We start from the raw sequence: 22,646 nt of genomic DNA on the forward strand, positions 1-22,646 counted from the left end.
GATTTCCTTTTTTAAATGTTTAATCCAAGCATTGATAAAAATAAAGTAACTGTAATATTAGAAATGCTCAATGTTGCATTTAATTGTCGTAATGTAATATATATTTCTCTACGTATATCTAATTAAACGATTTTGCAGATTGATTGAGACAGGATGCAAATCAAAGTGTCACACAGTGAGAAAAGAGAAAAAAGCGTTTTCGTGCATGGACACCCGTTAGATGTTAGTCTTGGTATCTTACGGTACGTGGGTTAGGTGTATCTACCTGTCCGAGGCCCCTCCCAACTCACCTGTAGTGAAAAAGGGTCAATAGCACACACCGAGAGAACATGTACCGCGAAAGTCTGGACCGGGATGCTGTGCCGAAAGTTCGTCGCGCCGGAGAAATGTCGGTCGACAACACTTTTTCCAGCAGCCGGCCAGAACTTTGGGCATCGGAGATCGTGTAGAGAAATAATAAAAAAAAAAGATCCAATCGGGAAATGGCTCCTTCGTTTTTCTTGTCGCATTATGAATAGCGGTGGTGCGTGCCTATTCACTCGCACCTTGTGTGTCGGCGCGACGTTATCCTTTCATGATTTTCGAATAAAGAAAAAAAGGTTTACCGAGATAAACACGCTACGATAATTCGTCTCCACGAAACTGTGAGAAACAGTTGAAATCTCCAATGTTCGTATAACGATATTCATGAATTACGTAATATCAGACCGACACTGTATAAAATTAAATCTCGTGTTCACGAGACGGGATGTTCCCGTCATTGAATCGTCGTAAATATCGAATCCACCGTTCATTTTTAAATTCCAGACGCTCGTCTTCCGACGGAATTTAAATTAAACTGCAGTTCCTAGGATAACTAAGTCTTTACATACATATAAAGTCGCATATCATCGTTTAGTGCTACTCGAGGCGAGGCTTCATTAGCCCGAGGTGATCGGGAACAAAATACTTCGTATTTCGAGATATGATATGGTACTCATTTCCAATCTTGGCTAAGGATAACAATCAACAAGGTATCACAATATATCTAGAATTCTTCACATTTCAATAAAAACACACATTTCCATTTAAATTTACTTCAAAAACACTATCTCTATAGAAAATATAAAAGATTTGTATACGTAATTAAGTCCAATCAAAATGATATAAATTTATCAAAATAACAGCACAAGATTTCATCGAAAATTCTCTTAAATTATCTCTGTTAATCAGAGAGTATGATGTAAAAAAGTTTAAGTATAAATTCTATTACAATAACTTGATTGATATTAATATTTCGATCTTTTTTATTGACCAATAAAATTAATTTCCCTTTTATATCATCTTTATTGATCAAGCAATATTAAAGTTAAGGTACGCGAAAATCTGTATTTTTTAGATGTTTTCGTAAATAATAACTTGTATGTACCTTTTTTATTTAAACTATTTAATTCCTTTTCTATACTATAAGTCTTAAAAGGGTCTTCATGCTTCATGTTTCATACTTCGAAAAAGGGCGACGACTTGCACTCACAGGAGGTGAAAGACCCGCGCGATGTCACGGACGAAATCGCGGCGACGCAACGCGGACGAGCTGAACGACCACGCGGTGAGAAGCGGCGGTCGAGGAAGTAGTAAAAGAAGTTTATTGGACGCCTTAATGACGTAATAGCGCGGGTGCCTCTTGTGGAAGACGCGAGAAGAGATGCGCGAGTGTCTCCCAAGGGCGATCCGAAACCGGCCTGAGCCGCGTTATAATAAGGGCGGCGCGATCGCCGTCGTAAAGTCGACGGAATCGTTAAATTCGTGGTACCGCTTGCTCGCCGCTCTCCCTCACCCTCCCCTGTCCCTTCCTCTTCCTATATACTGACCGATCCCTCACGCTGTTATCCTTCGTATGAGCGCACGAAATTACCAAGAGAGCGGTGAAAGAGGGCCTTCTCTCTTTCTTCTCGCCCCCGGAGAACTCTGCGATTACGTGACGTGCACTCGCATGTCTCTTTTGGACGGCAATCTGGAGCACCTCTGTCTCTTTCTCACTCTCCGAAGAGAGAATCTATCACGAGAGAATCCCGCTGAGTTGAACGAAACTCGATGGTACTCGAAGGTACGAATACGAATCTTGACTGAATACGCGCGATAAAATTGCTGCCCCGATAGTGCCTTCTCGTTTTGTACGTTTCAACGAAGCCATCACTGCGGTATTTGAAGGTTTGTGTGTCCTTTCAGTGCCGCATACACTTGAGAATTTGAAAAATATTTGGACAGTTGAGATTTCTTAAATATGCAAATGTTGGATGTTCGCGTGTATACGGATATTTGATTGGCAATTTAGCATTCGAGTGTTTAATTTCAATATTTATAAATTATTCGAGCGTTTCGACATTAATATACATTAGCGATATAATAGTCATTGCTCCGTTATATAGAGACAGAATTTACAATGTTCAAATAATTATTTTACATGTTATGTTATATTATTTGTAACATCTGAAAGAATCTGGAAAGATCTGCAATGCGCTTCGCTGGATTTCGGGGGGGTCCTCTTTATTGTTCGAAAGGGTGTGCGGCGATGCACCGAAATTGTTATAACGAGCGCCGTTAAGACTTCTTTTTCGCTGGAACGTAACGGACAGCGGTTAGACTTTATGGACGAAAACATAACGGAATTCGTCCCAAGGCAACTTTGAGTATCGGGGCATGAGCATAAGTATTGGTTCCTACGACTTCGAAGACTCGGAATTACCTTTGCTGTTTATGAGAACAATGTGGCAACAAAACGCATTGCCACATCGTGGAGTTATATTTTTCGTACAATTATGTAATTTCTTATGGTATGTAAAAATAATAAGATTACAAACTGAATAAGAAGATTAAGATTATATACTATCTTTTCACTAAAGAACTTGAGGAAAAGACAACAAATTTATGAAAAAATACAATTGTCATAATAAGATACTAACTTATTATGAATGAATAAACGATTAATGCGTGTCTGAGTAGTCTAAAATATTTTTTAAGGCCTGATACATTTTAATATATAAATACGTATAAGTCCCATATAAATATTTTAATACATAAATACGTATTTTTTTAGTATAATCGACAAAAAAAGAAAATATATTGTAGAAAATAACAACCATTTTTTTATCGATTGTAATAATTTACTTTTTTCGACTCAAATCTTTTGTTAAAATGTTTTAAGATGACATTTCGTAGCCGTTTGCCTTTTCGTCTTCTTCGTCATCTCCAACACGAAACGCATGCTATCGGTCGGTGCTATCGATTGCCGCGCACTCACCACGAGAGTCCTTGGGACACGTGGAAAAAGGTGGAAGGTGCGTGCTGCACGCAGCGAGAAAACCTGCGTTATAACGAACGCACGATCCATCTTGATTTCTTCGCCTCCTTTCACTTTCGACAATCTCTTCGGTTTCGCCCGCGGCCGAAGATATCGCCGAACACGGGAGAGATCGACTCTCGATACACGACAACGACGGATCAAGCGAAGGGCTTTCATCCCACGCGCACACGTATTTGCTATTATGCTGATTTCAAATCATCCAATTCTTGTAAAAAAAATTTAATTTCTATGATATATTTAGAGTCAGAGGATACATAGGGTCTGTTTTCTGTTGCTGAACACTGACTGACTTTTAAACAATTAAAAATAGTTAATCACCGGAACTCTTTTTAATTATTTTTAAATAATTAAAAGTAGTTAATCACCGGAACTCTTTTTAGAACCAATACTAAAACACAGAACTCTTGTAGAACTGCCGAGAACTATTATACCTTTAGAACTGCCAAAAATCGTCAGCACGACACATTTTTGCTAAGTGTCCTGCTAGACGTACCTTAAAATTGCTTAAAAAATAAAATATTCAAAAGAAGACTCGCTCATGTCAAATTTATCAAATCAAAGCGAATACTTAAATTAAAAACTTTATGATAAATAATTATTTGTTTCCCCAGAAGTGTCACTATCTTTGGCACTTTAAGGGAAAACTGGTTAAATTTACCGACGCTCTAAGCACGTGCCGTCGCGGCGGATAGCCTCTCGAGTCGTTCCGTGATATGCAAGTCCGACCTACCAGTGCGCGCGTACATGTGCGCGCCAGCATCAGTGTAACCTGCACGCATGTGCGTACGCGCGCATGTAAATCCTTGCTCTATGTGAGGCGGCTACCGCCGCCGTGCAGCACATTCAGGACTACGGCGCGATACTCTCGCAGCCGCCGTGTCGTGCAGCACGTCCTTGTAAGGCCACTTGCCCACCGGGTACGCGTTCGCGCGCGTACCATAGTATATCGCCTCGCCTTACTAGTGTGGACGAGAAACGTGGCGTGTGCGTACACGCGCCAACGCGTGGTGGTGGCCACCGAGCACTGACGCAATGGCGTTTGCTCGTAAATCGATTCCGAAGGAACAGACGGACGTGGAAGAGGTCGTGCGTGCGGGAGCAAGAAATTGCGCGCGAGAGAGCTCGCCTTAAGCAAAAAACCTCTGCCGTCGACTTCGACCGATTCGTAACGACCGGTATTGTCGTAATAGGTGGTGTTATCGTTGCTCGATCGTTCGCGATGAATCGACTCCTACCCGAGGACAAAGTCTGTTAAAGATTAGTGCGTGCCGAGTATGTGGTAACAAAATGTTACGAACATTTTCATTGCGCATCGACTCTTGACAGCGATGACTCTTGACGTGTATTGCGAATTTATCGACAATGTAAAATATACAAGTTATTACAGTAATAATATGAATTATATTATCATTTTATTATCAGAATTTAATAATCATATATTTGAAAATGGCAAATAGATTGATAGAGATAGAGATAAAAAGGAGAAAGAGAAAGACTTTCTTGAGAGTATTTCATCAATTTAAAAGAGAAATGCATTAGATTCTAAAAAGATTTGCACTAGGTTGAGAAATGTTTTTTGAGAGATGTATTTTGGATAGGTATGTCTAGTAGTATGTAGAAGCAAAAGGAAAAAGCGGTAGACAAGATTAATTTATAACGTCACGATACCGGAAGTTGTAGCATGAAGCTTGTTTGTCAAGTGCGTCGCTTGCAATTCTCAAGAGTCGCTGCGAGCTTAATTGCATAATTTTGTATCGCGGCACCTCGTATATTGATTACCGCGCCTGGCGCGTGGATGACCGGCGAAGACAAATCACGCTTTAAGATTCTCATCGCCGCGCGCCGCGCAATTTCCTATGCTAATTTTCTCGCGGTTGTTCCGCGAGGGACGTCTGTTCAACAGCCGTGATTTCTCTAACCGTCGTGCCGCATCCAGCTGAGAGAGAAGGAGGGAGATAGTTCAGAGATCGATCGAAAGCTCGCCGATTATAATGAGATAATTTAACGAGCAGCTCGAATCGGCCTCTCAGACACGCATCGAGCGGAAGCGGCGAGCGGAAGCGAATTAGATTCGGCCCGAAAAGAACACCACGGTTGCTCCTCGCGATCGATCTTTAAAATATTCAGAGATATTTCATGTAGAGATTTCTTCAAATTTAATATTATTTGTGAGGATTTTTTAAACTATAAGGATTAAATGTTAATAAGAAGATGACGTGATTTGAAGTAGTTGATTCTTTTGATTCATGTTATGAGCATTTAGGTATCGAAAACATTTAAACAGATACTCGAACATTTTAATGACAAAGTTTTTTTTTCGCTTTGACTAAAATTGAGAAAATGTTGGAAAATGCAGTTACAATATTTTTGTTTTATCGTCAACCTAAATTGTATTAGATATTCGAGATATTGGTGTCATCGATAAGAAGAAAAGTTTATGTACATAACAATCTATGGGTCTGTTTTCTATTGCTGAACTGGCTGCACTAGTTGAGAGTTTATCTTTTTTACTCCACATTGGAAGGAAAAAGGTAAACTTTGAACTAGTGCAGTCAGTTCAGCAACAGAAAACAGATCCTATGTATCTTCTGATTCTAAATATATCATAAAAATTCAATTTTTTTGCAAGAATTGAATAATTTGAAATTAGCACAATAGCAAATACTTGTGCGCGTGGGATGAAAGCCCTTCGCTCGATCCTTCGTTGTCGTATATCGAGAGTCAATCTCTCCCCATTTGCAGGAAATTAATATCAAAAGTGGAGGTGCTGCATTCATGTTACGCTAGCACCCCCACTCCTGAAAAACACGTATAGAGCACCGCCACACTCTTGGTGGAGTTTGTTAAGTTAACCAAGGAGTAATAAATTTCAGACTTTATATTTTAAGAACAATAAATTATATAATCAATTTAGTACCAAAATCAACACATCAAATAATAACTAAATTGATTAAATATCTATAAATATAAGCTTCATAATTATAAAGTTTAAAAAATAATTGCTTATTCAAGCATTAAACAGCAAAAAACAACACTTGAAGTTCGCGGAGTGGTTAACATAGTTGCGTACTTGTCACGAAGCAATAATATGCTTTATTGCGATACATATGATGATAACGCCGAAGAAAGTTTTAACGAAATTAGATGGCGCCTGATTAATAAATCAAACGAATGTTCGTTTACGAATAAATAGGGCACGACGTGCAATCCCCGGTCAAATAATGAAGTCTTTTCTCTTTAAATGTACTTTAATTGGTACTTAAACCGTGCTCTGGCCCGAGATGCGCTCCAAACCACGGACCGTACACCGTAAAATCGTCGAGCGGGCGGACGCGTTTTATGCGGTAGGTAACTTCAGCCACGGTACACAAGACCCGTACTTAAAATTTTATTTTGGTGAGAGTGCGAGGCAGAAAAGGAAAGAAGAGAACAAGAGTAATCCGCGTATAGTGAGAGTACTCAAGGAAGAATCATATAAAGGCAAAAATTACGGCACGCATAGAAGTACGCGGAAGAGGAAGCGATTTATATAATTAAAACGAATTCCGCACTGCAACGCCACGATTACGATGAATCGAATATTTAATGATTTCAAGAATACTTCCATCGTAATAAATGCGAATTTCCGCCCACCATCACGTTCGGAGAAGCATGGGCGTGTTCGTAATATCAGATATTATAAAAAGAAATGAAAAATACAGAGAAATTTCATGATTGAATTTTATTATTTGCAATTAACCTCTTGCGATAATATTTCCGTTTTTAATATAATACAGATATCTTTTTTTACCAACGTTCATATTTTATTTGATCAAAGAATATCTTCATGTATTTTATTAATTTGGGAAAAATTTATAAAATTTATAATATTGCTTTCAGAGTGAATAAATAAATAAATAGCTTATCTATCCATATCTCCTTGTGCCAGTTAAAACTATTATGTTTAGTTATATCAGTTTCAGAAAAATTTAATTAGTTTTATCTTTATGATAAATACTTTAATATGATAGTGTAAGTGTAAGTGATAAGTACTTCAGTACGGTCACAAAGGAATGTAGAAATGATCACAAAAAGCACGAGTGATCAGTAACGGACAGCAGGAAGAGGAAACACGTGCGGCACGAGAATTTTTCCGGAAAAGTCGAACGATGACTCGTTCCTTCTTCGCTCGCTCGACTCGCTTCTACGTTCCCGCTTGCGCGGTCCGCAGCACGTGTAAAAGAGACTGCGGGAGCAGTTTTTGCCGTAATCTTCGCGGCTCGTTTCCGCCGCCGCGACCACAGAATTCGCCCGAGAGGAGCGATTTTGCGCCGAGACGCCACACTGCCGCGCGCGGTATACGCCTCACCGGCGACGCTGATCGTCGCGCGCGGTAAGCAGTTTCGCAATTTCCGCGATAATCCGCGTTGCGGAACAGGTCGAACGTCGGCAAATGTGCGTCATGTATGCGCGGTACCTGCTACCTGGGCCTGATAAATTCACCGACGATGTTTACGGCCCAGTTAGGGGGACGGTGGTCGGCCTCTCTAAATCGCGAAGCGCGTTATTTTCTCTACCTGCCTCCCACGATCATATCCCTTGTAAATATCGTTGATGGTCGCTTTTTTGAGACGATAAAGCTCGCATCAGTATCTACATCGGAATCATCGTGGAACGATAAAACCTAACGGTACCGTGTGCGCGCGCGCGCGCGTCTCGAATGGTGTGAATTGGTGTTTACTATCGCTTAATTAGCGCGTACGATTTATGGGCTGATCCGACTCTTGGATTTGCGACGGAATTTTGCGAGCTAACTAATGTATCGCGATATCCGGAACATGATTGTAGAACACCAAATAAATGTCACAATATGTCTAATATTTATTTGGCCTCTTACGTTTATCTATACTTTTATCTCGCAATAAAGTTCCAAGAATTTTAGTGCCAAAAAGTGGCTATAATTAGGAAACGAGGTAACATTTAAAAAAATGAATAAAGATATCCTGTATACTATCATATAAAGGCGAAAAGTCTGTTTGTTCCATTGTTCAGGGTATAATCTTAGAAACTATTGAATCGATTTCAAAAATGTTTAAACTGGTGGATAGCTTATATCTTCCTGAGTAACATGGGCTATGTGCCATTGTGCTACAACCCAATTAAAAAAAAAGGTAAGCTATAAGAATTTACAATAAAAAATGGAGATTTAAATTGTAATAACACAAATAAAGTTATTTAAACATATCGGATACAGTGGCACGTCCTATTAAATTTTTTAAGCCTCAAAGTCATGTTAAACTACAGGACGAGGATTTCACTATTACACCCAAAATGCAAAATCAAGGAGAGAAGCAAAATGCTAAACGGGTTTTAAGGCGGAGTCCACGCCTTATTGAGAAGAAAATGAAATGGTTGAGATAGAAAAAAAACGGAAAAAGGACCATTAGTTGATAACCAAGTAGATAAATCTGACAAGTATTTGGACATTATTCATCTAGAAAAAATTGTAAACGCCCAACTTGCACGAGGCAATAAAGTTTTCACCCAATAAAATACAGTTTATGCAATCATATTGAACTAACTAATATCTATTATTACATTTCATCCTAAAAGCATTACACTCAAAGTTCTCACCGTAATTCAAACTGTTTATATCCTATTTAATCATTTATCTTTGCAAGAAGATTGACAATGCTACTTAAAAATTAACGCATAATTAAAACGCCTATTCCAGTATTTAGTATGAATATAGCTTTGAGACTCGCAACACGTAAGTAAATGAAAAATTACTCGATGGGCGTATAACGATTATATAGCCATTATATTCCATATGAAAGAGGTCAAGGAATAACGTACTTGTCAAAGCGGCAACAGTATGTGTGCCGGAAACGCACTTAATCGACTCGATTGGGAAATACCGATGCGTACTGTCGATGGGACTGTCCGAGGCCTCGTGGTTCCTCTACGCGGTGAAAGTCGCAGAAGTTTCGCGAGCGGCTCGCCACAGAAGAAACGAGACGTACGCGACAGCGGAGAAGACTGTGCCCTCGCCTATCGAGTTGCAATGGCAATAACCATAAAACCTATTGGTCACGACGTATTTACATTCCATCGTCGGTACCTGCAGGAGGAGTGCCTTGTCGTAGAAACGAAAGAAAGAATCGAGAGGGAAGGTGGAAAGGCACGACTTCGATCATACTACCGGAAGCAACCGAGTTTTTCTTCGAACGAAACATTCCGAAGCGAGAAATATATCCGGAGAAACGCGAGCGCGTAAAATGGAAAAATAATCGTCGGAAGTTGAGGATTAGCAATGCGCGATCGACTACTGCAGACCTACTACTGCAAGTAGATCGAAATTTTCCATCCTGATTGCATTCATCGTTAAATTATATGATCGTGCAATGCGAGAGAAATTGTCCAGGTAATTAGGCGACTTTGTTGATTTACAATATTTACATTAGCATGAATTGTCATTTTATTGATCTCTATGATAAATATCTCTATGATAAATATCTCTCGTTAGAACAGATCCTATATATAAAATCTAGAAGACCGAGATCTTAGATATCAAAGATAAATATTTTATGTGTGACTTGGTGTCATAGCTCCACGATATTTTAACAATCTCTCTCCTATAGCTATCTTAATAGAAATTTTATCTGCGTTATCGCAGATTTATGCCATCAGACATGCGTTTCGTATAAAAACGTAGCGTGCGGTTTCACAAGATAATATTACACAGCATCATTTATATGTCACAATTAAATCTGTATGCGCGCATGGATCATTTATATCATTGGACCGGCATCTTTATGAAACATTATACGCTAATTAACGGTAAAATATGACGTAATAACGTTGGATGTACCGTATCGCACGCTACATTGAGCAAGTAGTGCGTATACCGACACCACCGCGCCCGGTTCCGCCGAGACTCCGCCGCGGATGGGATCGCTCAAAATCGTATTTAACCGTAATGGTCAATGGCTGGCCGTGATTAGAGGGCATTACCGGGTAGCGTCGAGAAAGAGAGAGCGCGGGGCCACCCACCAACCTCAATCAACCTCTCGAGAGCGAGAGCACCGACCATCTCTTCGTCCTTTTCCGCTCAGAGAGAGCGAGGCATCTCTCTCGGTACCCCTCTTCCACGGCGATTGCTACGGCTCTATAACCGCCCTGGCCGCCACAACCCGTCGCCGCTCATCCTCCGAACGGCGAACGGAACGAAAGTGAGCCGAACCCACTTCAACAACGGTGCGTACAGATACTGCACGGTTCGTACTTTGATGCACTGAGCGTACCTCTCAACTCTCTTGTTCCCGCCGCGAAAGTGAAACCCGGATTTACTCTATCTTTTGTTTCCCGAACGATAATTATACTCCGAGAGTTCAAAAGTAATCGATTTCGAGCTAAATTTTATAAATTTATTGAAAAAATTTGCATGTGTCAACAAGAATATGTCAAATATAAAGTAGTTAGAAAGTTAATTAACCAAGACGATATTGTTCCACTTATCGATTCGTTCTCATTTAGGTCCTTCATCTTTTAGCAGAAGTTTTATGAATTTAATACATACATCTTTACTATTATATAAAGGGGAAAAGTTTGTTTGTTCCAATGTTCAGGGTAATCTTAGAAACCATTGAATCGATTAAAAAAATTTTTACACTGGTGGATAGCTTATATCTTCCTGAGTAACATAGGCTATATGCCATTGTGCTACAACCCAATTTAAAAAAATTTAAAAAGCTTACAAAGTAAGCTATAAGAATTTACAATAAAAAATGGGGATTCGAATTGTAATAACACAAATAAAGTTGTTTAAAAAAAAGACGCCCGGGCGAAGCCCCGGGTAATATAGTATAAATGAATAGAAGTCTGATATCTCGAGAAAATCCAATTAATTAATCTTAAAAAAGTAAATCCATGACATCTTAGAATTTGACATTTGAGAAACAGATAGTTGTACATATTTAAACAATCACATTATGTTTTTATTTGTAGGTTACGAATACGTTTAAAAAGATAATTGCATCGCGATAAAAGCCACTAAAGACCATGAATATTGACGCTTTCCGACGGTAAGGGGCTACTCTCTTTCGGCAGTCCTTAACTCCCCGCTGGAAACGACGCTGAAATGGCTGATGCGATCGCTTTAGTGAGGCCGTATCTACCGATATAGCTCTAACCTCGCGATTCCAATCTCGATGAAACAGCAAACTTTATCGGCAATATTTTAAATCGCACGATCGTATACGCGTTCGCCGACTTTTACACCTGCGCGACTTACGCTCGTACCTTGTGCCTTCGCATAGCCGAGCATATTTACAGCTTAATATAAAATCCTATCGGTAAACACGTGCACAAACGTTTATGCGCGCGATCATACTTTAGCGAGACGGATAAAGGAACGAGAGGAAGCCGTGAGAATCGAAGAGTCACGAATTAATAGATATCGGCGTGAATGCCATTGTACTTATCTTTTCGAAAGAGCATAATATAAAAAAAAAGTTGTGCTAAACGGTTATATCGCGACTTTAACGTATCTCTGTTGTGAATGTTGGAAGCTGAATAACATAATCTCACATGTAAGATCTAGAGGAGGTAAGTCCTGCCATTGGGCGAGAAATAGATGCACAGCTGCAACAATTTTCATTGCGTGTAACTACCTCTTTATTGCGGAACACGTACGTTCGCTGATCGGGGACGATACGGGATAAACGAAGTCGCGCAAAATAAATCGGGACCCATAATAATAAAATAGATCAATATCTATCTATAACATCACCGCGGTAGCACGTTTTCGGTTTACTCCTTAGATGACTTTAGCATCTTGCACCTTGCAAGGTAACCATAAGACTTTATTTACACGAGTAATTTCGAGACAAATAAATTGCACGTTGCATCGCGCGGGGATTGCGCCGATATCGAGTGGCGTAAAGATTATAATAAATGGCGTAGCGTGCCGCGGCGGTAATTAATTAAATATAATAGCATCGAAAAGAAAGATATATACTAAAATGTATACTAGAGATACGATAAGAGCTAATATATAGTTGGCAAGGAATCGAAAGAATACGTCAGTGGTAATAAATTTTGAGTGACTCCTCGCACGGCACAAACAAATATCATATTTCTCCTTGGCACATACGAGTTGCGCTTAAAACGCGCCTTGCTTGATACTTTATAGCTATCAAGATTAGACTGTTCAATTATCTTTCGGTATATTAAGAAATAACAAAGATAGAGATCGTCGAATTGGAGCTTTGTAATTTCAAAATCTATGAAAGTAGTTTCTATATTCCTTTTTCAGATTAAAAAATGCATATGTACACAACGAAATAAAATACAATTATAGAAGAAATATGAATTGAACGTTTTAGATCTAATGTATATTGTTTGTGTGCCTTCTTACACGCAAAATCGACAGTCATACACACATTAAAAACCGATCTATTGGTAAGATCATTTGCGTTTGATGCGTAACATAATAGATGTCGGTATCGCGAAAGCGCTAGTGATCGTTTTTGTCTTTTACCGACGAGAGAACAGAAGAGACTGTTGTGAGCCTCGGTGCGCGACGCATCGCGTAATCCGAATTCTTTTATATTCTTTATATTATTATAGGAAGGCCGAAAGGGATCACATTAGCAGAAAGTTTAATAGCGAAAAGATTATTTAAGAGAAAGAGAAAAACGTTTAAGAGTGGAAGGAGTAAGACGTTCCGCTAAATCAGATCCATTTCAGATTAAGATAAGAGCTAATTTGACTCACCGTTACGATGCGCAGCAGCGGAGTTAATATCTGCAATCTGCAAAAAAAAAACATTCAAATTATACTAGCGTTCACATACACACACGCTATACATAATAGTTAATATATTGAATAATAAATATTATAGATATTGAATTTTTTATTTGACAAGTAAGTAGATTTAATAAGACGATTACTTTAATAACTTCTTATAAATAAAAATATTTTTCTCTCTTTAAAAAACACTCGAAATAAAGATTAAATAATTAATTCTAAATATCGTGTAATGTGTGTCGAATAATAAATTATATACTCACCAAACGGTTGCTCCGCCGTCGCCTGATGCCTCCCAGGCCTCCTCCTCCTCTCAGCTTCCATCAGATTGCGTCCTCTCGCAACACGTACCTTTTTCTTTCTTCAAAAAAACAATCGAAACAAAGATTAAATAATTGATTCTAAATATCCTGTAATGTGTCAAATAATAAATTATATACTAACCAATAGTTGCTCCGTCGTCGCCTAATGCCTCCCACACACAGGCCTCTTGCTCCTCTCAACTTCCATCAGATTGCCTTCCTCTCGCAACACGTACCTTTTTCTTTCTTCAAAAAAACAATCGAAACAAAGATTAAATAATTGATTCTAAATATCCTGTAATGTGTCAAATAATAAATTATATACTCACCAATGGTTGCTCCGTCGTTGCCTAATGCCTCCCACACACAGGCCTCTTCCTCCTCTCAACTTCCATCAGATTGCCTTCCTCTCGCAATACGTTCCTTTTTCTTTCTTCAAAAAAACAATCAAAACAAAGATTAAATAATTGATTCTAAATATCCTGTAATGTGTATCAAATAATAAATTATATACTCACCAATGGTTGCTCCGTCGTCGCCTAATGCCTCCCACACACAGGCCTCTTGCTCCTCTCAACTTCCATCAGATTGCCTTCCTCTCGCAACACGTACCTTTTTCTTTCTTCAAAAAAACAATCGAAACAAAGATTAAATAATTGATTCCAAATATCCTGTATATATAGTGTGTCAAATAATAAATTATATATACTCACCAATGGTTGCTCCGTCGTCGCCTAATGCCTCCCACACACAGGCCTCTTGCTCCTCTCAACTTCCATCAGATTGCCTTCCTCTCGCAACACGTACCTTTTTCTTTCTTCAAAAAAACAATCGAAACAAAGATTAAATAATTATTTCTAAATATCGTATGTAATGTGTCAAAAAATAAATTATATACTCACCAATGGTTGCTCCGCCGTCGCCTGATGCCTCCCAGGCCTCCTCCTCCTCTCAGCTTCTATCAGATTGCTTCCTCCCGCACAGATGCACACACGCATATACATGTAGCACAACATTCGCGAAAACGTTCGGTTAATTACGATCGCGCCCGCACTAATTAGAATATGACGATCACGCGACATTTCGCACAGTAAACGCACACTTAATGCACAGTTCCCGACGCAACGCGCTTACAGCGAAAGAATAACGCGAAGAAAGTAATATCACGAGACTCCGAAAACAATATCCGCTCCGTTTATCTGTGAGGACCGTAAGCAAGCGTACGAGAGAAACGAGTAACTACTTAAAATAGCGACGGGACTTGGCGGTAAATCGCGGGAGGCTAACTTCACGCGTCAAAGTACCGACGCCTGATTCGCGGCGACGCTAATCGTTCTCTCAGTACTACGATGTACTGGTTTATGACTGTGAATTGCTGTCTCGCGTCGCGAGGATGAATATCCGCATTATCTAATACGATCGTCGCTTTATCGATGCTCGGGCGACATACTTCCATCGCGTGAATCTCCGCCAAGTACGCGTTTCGACAATCGCCAATGTACGATTCCCGAATTCGTGCCTCGCGATCGTCGTATATCTAACCGTCGGAATACTGTCGAAGGCTCTCGCGCGATACTTGGAGCGACAACGCGACACACTTTACTCGCGACGAAAGAATAACACGTAGAACGAAGCTGCGTCGCTGCGACCCGCTTGCTACCCAACGGTCGCGAGACGCGAGACTCGCGAGACTAAAATGGCGAGGAATCTCACGTAAATCGCGGAGGACCAACTTCACACTCCAAAAGCGATTACAGCAACAGTGCCTACGCCTGTTTTATCAAGCTACTAATCGTACACTTTTCGCATTTTGAACAATCGTGTACTTATTCGCTCGCTGTTTTACGACGATTGCTATCTCTCGATTGTAACATAAGCGCGTTCGCGATATAATTTATGTGCTCAAAACGCGGTATCTAATACGATCACCGCTTTATCGATTACTTGGGCGACAGATTTCGACCGCGTAAATCTCCACGAAATACATACGTGATTCAACAATAGCTAATGTACGGTTGCCGAATCCGTGTCAGGCGTCGTACATCTATCCGTCGGCATAAGATGTTCGAACGACGTTAATCACGAGCAACGCGCACTTTACTCACGATGAAAGAATATAACACGAAGAAGGTAATATCACGGAGCTTCGATTCACTACCCGCGACGTTCCGCGAGCAAATGTAACGGACGCGAAATTAAAATGGCGAAGATACTTGCGTAAATCGCGAAGGAGCCAACTTCACGCACCAGAGTCGCGGCGACACTACCCCTGTTTTATCAAACTACTAATCGCGCACTTGACGCATTTTCAATACGCTTTATCGATTGCTCGGGCTACAGATTTCGATCGCGTGAATCTCCGTGAAGCACACAAGTGATTTTCCACAACAGTCAATTAACGGTTACCGAATCCGTGCCACGCGTCGTATATTTAACCGTCGGAATACGATGCTCGTGCGATCCTTCGAGCGACACTAATCACAATTAATCGACGTTAATCACAATCACAAGCACCGAGCATTTTACTTAAAATGAAAGAATAACGCGTATAAGAAGGCAATTTAGAACGAAGAACGAAGCTGCGATCCACTCGCTACCCGACGCGACGTTCCGCGAGCACACGTAACAAACGCGAGATTAAAATGGCAAAAAAACTCGCGTAAATCGCGAAGGGGACATTTTCACGCAACGCACCAAACGCACCGACACTATACGTCTGTTTTACCAAGCCACTAATCGTGCAGTATTCACTCACTGTTTTATGACGACTGCTATCTCGCGATTGTAACATAAATGTCCACGATATAATGAATTTAATCGTCAAAACGCGATATCTAATACGATCGTCGCTTTATCGATTGTTCGGGCTACATATCTCGATCGCAGGTTTGTTCGCGTCGCATACTCCAATAAACACCAAGAGCACTTGGATCACGGATAAAAGGTGGCGATTGGAGCAGATGAGTTTTTGGAGTGCGTTGGAGTGATTAGGAGCATGGTGGGGCATGCGACGCGAACAAAGCTATAATGAATTTAATCGTCAAAACACGATATCTAATACGATCGTCGCTTTATCGATTGTTCGGGCTACGTATCTCGATCGCGTAAATCTCCGTGAAGCACATACGTGATTCAACAATAGCCAATTACGGTTGCCGAATCCGTGCTATGCGTCGTAGTCGTCGTACGTTCAACCGTCGCCGTAGACGCCATACGAATACACGATGATCGCGCGACCTCGTAAACGACGTAAACATGAGTAGTAGGGGCAGCGGGGGTAAGGAACTAGGCGCGCCGAGAGCGCGCACCGTGGCTAGTCAGCTTACTCCCACTCCCCGCCCTACCAATCATGCGCCGCGACGCGTTCTAACGTGTTCTAGCATTTACTCAGCAATCTCAGCATTGCGTACACACAGGACCAAGACTCGAACGGTTAGCGGCGCGAGCTGTTTCGGATATCGTCGCATTATTCTTCGTGATATGATAACCGATAACGGCGAGTATTGGGAGACGCCAAAAGCGATCGTTCCTCACGAATACTTATCAAATATTGAAATATCGATCCGTGTGATTGACTCCCACGATTAGTAATCGGAAGCACATCGAGACGATAGCTCCTTCTCCTTGTCGAGAAAGTACTTCGTTTTCATTTTTCTTTACTTATTCGAAATAAGAATCGAAACGGGGGATGGAAATTTATGAGAATAAATAATATCGTACCTTACGTCGAACACGATCGTTCACTACGAATATTTATAACGAGTATCGATCCGCGTGATTGGCTCCCGCGATTAACAAGCTGTACGCACATCGAGGATCTCTTCACTGAGAGACACGTATTTCGCTTTCGTTCCTTAATTCACTCGTTCGAAGTTAAGAAAGTAACAAAAGATGTGAACTACAAGCGGTTGTGTCATCACGATATTTACTCACAATGAGTTCGCATGCATAACGTGTTTCTTTAATAACGTTTCGATCTGGCTAAATCTCGCGCATCGCACTTTTAAATCTTCGACGATTTAAGTGTAATTAATAACTAAGAAAGCTGTGATATATCGAGCGTTCATAAATAAAGTGTGTTTCGCGGAATTTTTACAATGATACATGGGGATACATGGATAATATTGAATTTCGATTTCAAATAATCGATCGCATTTTTGTTAGCTAAGGCCGGTTCTACAATTAGTCGTTTGTTAGAGATGAGTGTCGGAACGCAGCCGATAGAATGAAAGAAATTCTCTCATTGGCCTATCGGGTGCGTTCCGACATCCGACTCCGGAGTCCGGCCCAATCAACTTGATTAGCGTCGTATTGCGCGTCGCGTCAGTATGAAGTTGCCGGCGTCACCTTCGTCGTCCAATCTTTCGTCGTCGAAAACGAATAAACGAAACGTCACAGATACAGAACGGATCAGCTACAAGTCAGGTAACATCGCGACGTATTTGATTAAAATTTGATTCGTCACCCTCCTATCAATGTCTGACAATCATTGCAGCGTGGCCAAATCGTTCGGCGTTCGTAAATCATTGAAACGTGCGTTTCGTGAGCTTGCTCGATCGAAATCTGCTATACGGGCAAACGACAAAGTGACGATTATATTTTTGAGTCTCGTGTCCCGCGAACGTTTATTTCTGACTCGTCTATTTCTCAACTCGCATATTTGTCCGCGTTATTAGACGAGATGGCAATTACGCGAAAACGGGAGCGTGTATTATTTTAATATTCAATGTATAGAAAGTATAAGAAAGCGTAGCTACGAGCGACAGGTGTAGCGTCGCGTCGTCGCGGCGGCGTCCTGGTAATTGCCCCTGACGCGTGAAGTTGGTAGCGCGATTTGCGAACGCGAAGTTTCTCCGCCATCTTAGATGCGTCCGTTGCGTTTGCGACACGTCGCGGTGTCGAGTGGCTCCGGGCTCGTAGTCTCGTAAGTTATCGCTCTTTCCGCATTGTTCGTTGCAAAACGGAGCGACATACGGCGTCGTGTGCGTTCAACGCCGGGAGTGCCGTTTAAAGTGACGCGCGAGCATTAATAGGCGAGCTAATTTCAGTGTTTCCGCGAGTGAGGGTTTTCCGCGAGTGCCAGTGCAACGATGGGATCTGAGGGGAGGAGGAGGAGGCCCGGGAGGCATCAGGCGACGGCGGAGCAACCGTAGGTGAGTCTCATTTGTCATTTATATTATGTATTTATTACGTTATTCTATTATACATTATGCTAGAATGTCAGATTATGTGCGATTCGTGATTTTGCCATTTGCGTGAGATTCGCGAATAGCATGGGGACAGATTCGTTAAATTCGTGCCAATTCTCCAGCAGAGTGATTTTTCGATGAAAGATCGCGAATACCTATCAAAGAATCAGTTAATTCGCGTTGATTCGCGTATAGAGCTGTACCAAACGAATCAACTACGAATTGCTAACAGCGAACGACGAATTTCACTGCAAATCGCGAATTGCGAATTACACATAATAGAATTTTATATGTTACATTTACGAGAATGAGGGAGAAAGAAATTTTTACTTGTCTTATAAAATTTTATGAAAATTTATATTTGAGAAAATAATTCTTTTGGACAATATATATAATCGTTTTACTACGTATCTATTTGACAGTCGGATGAAAGACGCGCGCATTAATTACTTTTTCAGATTATTATTCAGATAATTATTTTGGACGACACTAATTCGGATATGTATCTTTATTTTGCAGATGAGAGCGTCGAGAGAGCGAGAGATGCCGCAACTCCGCTGCTGCGCGTCGTACCGGTGAGTCAAATTATCCTTTATTTTCGGTAATGAGTCGAGGAGATGCGAGAGTAACGATTATAAGTACGAGTCGAATACCGTGCTTGTGCGTGCCGTATACGTTGCTCGGATTGAATGAACGCGAGGCACAGGAAAAGCACGTGTGCGAGGTAGCGCGCTGCGAGGCTTGTTCGTTTTGCCAGGTAATCTCAGGGCGAGGCGCGCGGCCTTCGCGACCGGCCGGCATCGCAGGTGGTGAACCCGCGCGAAATTGAAATTGATTCCGCATCGGTAATAAGCGGCTCCCTGCGGTCCCGGGGGGGTTCCACACACAGTGCTACGAACAGCCCCCGAGGTCGCCGCCGAGATCGGCCCACACGTACGCCACGGCCGCGCGCAAACGATATGTGCACCTCCTATGCAGGTGCAGGCGGTTAACGAGCCGATCGATGCTTCTCTCTCTCTCTCTCTCTCTCTCTCTCTCTCTCTCTCTCTTTCTCTCCCTTCCGTTACTTTCGCGACGTTACAGCTACATTCTCTCTACGATTTTCGGACTCGTGTATGGAGAAATTGTACGTCCGTATAGTTGGAGAAATTCCATCTCGTGGAACGTGCAAGCCACAAATTATTCGCGGAAAAAATATATTTTCTTAGAAATTATTTTCACACGTTCACCGTTGCATACCTTCGAGCCGTTACTTATATTTTCTGAAATAAATAGCGAAAATAAAAGAATACGTTTTGCAATAGGTATTACTGCGACAATGCAATCGTATAACGCATACTGAAACAACTGCAATAAAGTTTTTATTTTAAGGGTGAGAAAAGAATTAAATTAAAGTGAAGTTATTAACTATATTATGGTTCTCTCTCTCTCTCTCTCTCTCTCTCTCTCTCCGAATGGTATGGACATTAGCTCATAAATCATCAACTCTCACTAAAATTTTTTCAAGCATCGAAGATTGATTGGTTATGTTGCGCGATGATACCTGCTTTCTCGTAAGTTTTCCTTGGTTGATCAGTTCCCGAATGCACGAAACCGCGTTCTTTGTGCCTCTCTATGCATATATCGCTCCCATCCGCGTGTGCGAGCGCGTACATAAAAAAGGAAATCGCAAGGATGGAAAGGAAGGGCGGGAGAAGACTGTCTCGCGATTGCGTTCACGTAGCCGGATGTATTTCTCGTCGTAAACAGAGAAGGGAGGATCGCCGGTGATCGTCCTCTCGACGAAGAGAGGATTTATCCTTCGTCGATTTACAATGCTTTATGGTGTCGGTCTCGCTGCCTCAACAAATAATTGCCAATTAAACGTCCCGCGCATCGATCGTCCTTGTTGCCAATTGCGAGAAAATAGTGGATATCCTTCTATCAAGGGACCGCCGATTTCTATCTTTTTTTTTTTTGTTGTTAGTCTTTAGTACACCCCATCGGTGGATATTCGCGCGTGAATACGAAACACGATATTCTCGAGCATATTTTTGTTATTTAGATTTTTTATTTTTTCTTCTTTATATTGATTATAATCTTTTAAGTGTACAACCATCAGCACTATGTTATATAATGATTAAATAATAATTTTAAAAAGCCGTTTTATTTTTAATGCGCGCGTATAATAAAATATACCATAAATAACATAAATTTTTAACACGAAAAAGAAGCATTAGCAAATAATTAGTGTAATAATTAAATCATGAATAATGATCGTGACGATCGAATATTACGATGAAAAACTGACTATATATACTTTTATACAAACGACATTAAAATTAAAATCGTACCGCTGGTTGGATTAATTTGAATTCGTACAGAATTAATATAGAATCGTATAGAAACTTTTCAAATGCATCATAGAATCGATATTGCAATAATTCCGACGATTTTCTTTGTACATATGCATCGTTAGAGAACGTAAGAGTTCGCCGACGTATAATTGACGTCTTTGACAACAAAATAAATTTCGGAACAGTTTCATCGCTATCTCGCTACCAGTATCCACAATTCCTCTCCCTTCTCTTTCTCGACGGGCCCGACAAGAGACCGACGAAAACGCCCCCGTTTCATTGTCTACCGGGTCGTTCGAATGGAATACAATACTTGGCCACTGCCTAACATGAATAAATGTATTTACGATTTGACGTAGGTGTGCCCGCATGCACCTACAAAAAAATTCGAAACGAATCTGCGGTCGTGGATTCCGCGGGCGGAACGGGGAAAGAAAGGTGACGTCAAGCCATCCGCCTTCCTCGAGGAGAACAGAGGACTTCGCAACTGGAGAACGAGTTTCCGACAAAAAATTCGATATCGACAGCCCGATCTCTTTGATCTGACGAAATTAACTTTAATCGCTCGACATTTGCTTCGCGGTACATTTGCTATCTCGAAGTCCACTAAATAGGCGTCTAATCGATTTTTCATTGTTCCCCTGCCTTTTTTCTCCTCAAAACTTCGTCCATTTTAGATTTCATTGTACGTTCTGCAAAAACATTCGTTCCCTTGCTGCTCATATTGATGAAGATCAGAACGGTGCTTTCCGTTAGCGTTAATTTTGTTTTTCTCGAGTGAGACTGAATAGTTTTCGCATGCTTCGATCAAGTATTATAATACGACGATTATAGTTTCTCGTACAGCAGATATAAATAAATTCGTCGACCTGGTCAATACCATTCGTCTCTCTCGAATCAGAATTGTCTCTGCGATTAAATTTCAAAGCGCTTGCAAAATACAACTCATTTAATTAAATAAAATACTGCATTATATTAAATATCGACATAAGAATTAACGATTTGATTTTAATGGTAATAAAAATTAATCTGTTAATTAGCAAACAGACTGAAATCACTCTTACTATGTAATACTTGCTCGATAATTTAATAATTCAGATTCTTTCGAATCTGAATCATTCTGAATCATGAAAGAGAGAGTTTATAGACATAGCTCCATTTATGTTATCTATAATATGGGACAAAATTATATTATTAATTTTAGGAATAATATCATGAATAAAAAATTAGACATATTTTTAATTGGGGATATGAATTAGATTTCAAATTATCTGGAATAGACAAGTATAATATTATAATTATATTAATCTGCTTTTCTATATGCATGTCTAAGGCGCATAATTTGATTGATGAAAATGAAATTAAATTAACTAAATAAAACTAAGATGTAAAAATAGGATATCCAATCTTACATCGAATCAATAGATAATCGTAAGGTATGAGCTCAAAAATATTTCTTGGATTAACGAGCAGAGGAACGCGTTTTCATTTTTGGGGAAGAATGCGTGAAGCCGCAGTGTGGCTGACAATGTATATGCCATGGCTCTTTCTCTTCGTTCTTTCGCGGCGTGTCGAGTAGGGAGAAGATACTCCGAAAGTTTATGGCTGCGGAAAGGAAGTGAAGGAGATATATACACGCCACGCTGTGAACGCGCGCGGGGACTTGCGACGTTGTGCATACATATAC

The 22,646-nt window shown here is 40.5% G+C and overlaps 2 long non-coding RNA genes across 2 annotated transcripts in view; both read right to left on the reverse strand.

The window, feature by feature from the left end:
* The window catches only part of LOC139768542 (uncharacterized), a 160,861-nt gene extending 147,063 nt beyond the window's left edge, over positions 1–13,798 (reverse strand). The window contains exons 1-4 of the long non-coding RNA XR_011717386.1: positions 13,764–13,798; positions 13,577–13,680; positions 13,396–13,493; positions 13,100–13,136 (exon numbers count right to left, since the gene is read on the reverse strand). This is a non-coding gene — a long non-coding RNA (uncharacterized lncRNA). The remainder of the gene's footprint in view (positions 1–13,099; positions 13,137–13,395; positions 13,494–13,576; positions 13,681–13,763) is intronic.
* On the reverse strand, positions 13,798–16,300 carry LOC139768549 (uncharacterized). The gene is made up of 4 exons (XR_011717393.1): positions 14,337–16,300; positions 14,148–14,251; positions 13,953–14,056; positions 13,798–13,867 (listed from the first exon to the last, which is right to left on the reverse strand). It is a non-coding gene; the product is annotated as an uncharacterized lncRNA (long non-coding RNA).
* Positions 16,301–22,646: the final 6,346 nt, after the last annotated feature.

This window comes from Temnothorax nylanderi, unplaced genomic scaffold (assembly GCF_030848795.1).
Source record: "Temnothorax nylanderi isolate EJ_2023f unplaced genomic scaffold, tnyl_v1.0 TNYL_tig0002_pilon, whole genome shotgun sequence".
NCBI classification, from domain to species: domain Eukaryota; kingdom Metazoa; phylum Arthropoda; class Insecta; order Hymenoptera; family Formicidae; genus Temnothorax; species Temnothorax nylanderi.